Source organism: Schistocerca serialis, unplaced genomic scaffold (genome assembly GCF_023864345.2).
Source record: "Schistocerca serialis cubense isolate TAMUIC-IGC-003099 unplaced genomic scaffold, iqSchSeri2.2 HiC_scaffold_1381, whole genome shotgun sequence".
Lineage (NCBI taxonomy): Eukaryota > Metazoa > Arthropoda > Insecta > Orthoptera > Acrididae > Schistocerca > Schistocerca serialis.
In genome coordinates, this window is record NW_026047604.1 from 10,001 (window position 1) to 12,500 (window position 2,500).

The following is a 2,500-nucleotide window of genomic DNA, read 5'->3' on the forward strand; positions in this document are numbered from 1 at the left end:
ACAGAAGGACAAAAGCCCCACTTGGGTGCCGAAGCGAACTCTCCCAGCACAGCGCACGCGCCAACACGTCCGCACAGCTGCGATACAAACCACCTGCGAGAACCGCAGAGGCGACCGAGCAGCAGACGGCGTCGCGGCGCCGAGCGCCGGGCGGCGGCGCATCCTCAGCGCACACAGTCCTCAATCGGACCAGCACACTGCAGATGTCCACCGCGCTTCGCACCGGGCCCGCGAGGACCTACTTTGGCCGCACGGCGCCGCGTGCAGGGTGCGCCGGCGCGCAGCTGCGCCGCCTGCCGCCTCCGTCGGCCGGCGCGCCTGCCACTGGCCGCCCCCACCAGCCGGCTGTAGCGCGTGCGCCCACGCACCGCGCGGCCAGCACGCCGGGAGGCCCCCCCTCACCGGCCGGGGACGGTCCCACCCAGCCACCGCCGCGTATCGCTTCACACCCAGATGCCATTCACGTTCGTGGGCATGGTGGGTATCGCTGGAACAACCGGTTGGTAGCTCAACCGATCGTCGCCATCACTGATTCACCTCTAGCGAGAACAACCGCACCACAACGGTTTACCAGTTGTTCATTTGCGTAACGTCACCAGCAAACGTAGGCGTCCATCGCCATTTGCAAATTCAACGATTGTTGCATGCCTGTGTCAGGTGTCACGACACACTATGTCTGCCCACATACACGCAACAACATGTGCACGCTTCGCGAACACGTGGAAGGTGGCCCCCGTACGTATGCGATGTCCATTGCGCGAACGACTGTCAACCGGCCTCTGTCGCATGTCGCAGATGTGGAACGCAGTGCACCATGCTATCACGGTGTGTGAGAAGAGACGACTACGTCTGACAACACGCGCCACTACATCAACAGACGGCTCATGCTGATCGCCATCCAGGGCATACCACACTGCAATCCAGCTCTTATAGGGAGACGACACGTAGCTGAGTGCACAACATTTGGACCGCATGGTTCGCCGTTGTTGGCGCAGTCGTTGTACGGTCACATGTACCACGATGTATCATTCAGTACATGAGGACCAATGTGCAGTACAGTGTGTGATTTGGACGTACAACATCAGCGGACAGTTGACACAGGCCGTACCACAGCGTAGGCTAAGTGCTTCGCCATGCGAATGCCAATGAACAACTGCAAATGCCAATGAACAACTGCAAAGGGCATTGAGCATGTACGTCCTGCTGCCATCCACATTACAGTGTATAGCTGCAAGGTGTTTAACATGAAGCGATACACTGGGGACCGGGCAGTGCGAGTAGCAAACTATATTGCGGGGGTTGCAGTTAGGCAACACTACACTAATTTAACGCGTCGTATGACAATTACAGAGCAGGTTAAGGCCCAACGTGTGTTGGGTTAAGGCCCAACGTGTGTTGGGTTAAGGCCCAACGTGTGTTGGGTTAAGGCCCAACGTGTGTTGGGTTAAGGCCCAACGTGTGTTGGGTTAAGGCCCAACGTGTGTTGGGTTAAGGCCCAACGTGTGTTGGGTTAAGGCCCAACGTGTGTTGGGTTAAGGCCCAACGTGTGTTGGGTTAAGGCCCAACGTGTGTTGGGTTAAGGCCCAACGTGTGTTGGGTTAAGGCCCAACGTGTGTTGGGTTAAGGCCCAACGTGTGTTGGGTTAAGGCCCAACGTGTGTTGGGTTAAGGCCCAACGTGTGTTGGGTTAAGGCCCAACGTGTGTTGGGTTAAGGCCCAACGTGTGTTGGGTTAAGGCCCAACGTGTGTTGGGTTAAGGCCCAACGTGTGTTGGGTTAAGGCCCAACGTGTGTTGGGTTAAGGCCCAACGTGTGTTGGGTTAAGGCCCAACATAGGTTGGGTTAAGGCCCAACATAGGTTGGGTTAAGGCGCAACATAGGTTGGGTTAAGGCGCAACATAGGTTGGGTTAAGGCGCAACATAGGTTGGGTTAAGGCGCAACATAGGTTGGGTTAAGGCGCAACATAGGTTGGGTTAAGGCGCAACATAGGTTGGGTTAAGGCCCAACATAGGTTGGGTTAAGGCGCAACATAGGTTGGGTTAAGGCGCAACATAGGTTGGATTAAGGCGCAACATAGGTTGGGTTAAGGCGCAACATAGGTTGGGTTAAGGCGCAACATAGGTTGGGTTAAGGCGCAACATAGGTTGGGTTAAGGCGCAACATAGGTTGGGTTAAGGCGCAACATAGGTTGGGTTAAGGCGCAACATAGGTTAGGTTAAGGCGCAACATAGGTTAGGTTAAGGCGCAACATAGGTTAGGTTAAGGCGCAACATAGGTTAGGTTAAGGCGCAACATAGGTTAGGTTAAGGCGCAACATAGGTTAGGTTAAGGCGCAACATAGGTTAGGTTAAGGCGCAACATAGGTTAGGTTAAGGCGCAACATAGGTTAGGTTAAGGCGCAACATAGGTTAGGTTAAGGCGCAACATAGGTTAGGTTAAGGCGCAACATAGGTTAGGTTAAGGCGCAACATAGGTTAGGTTAAGGCGCAACATAGGTTAGG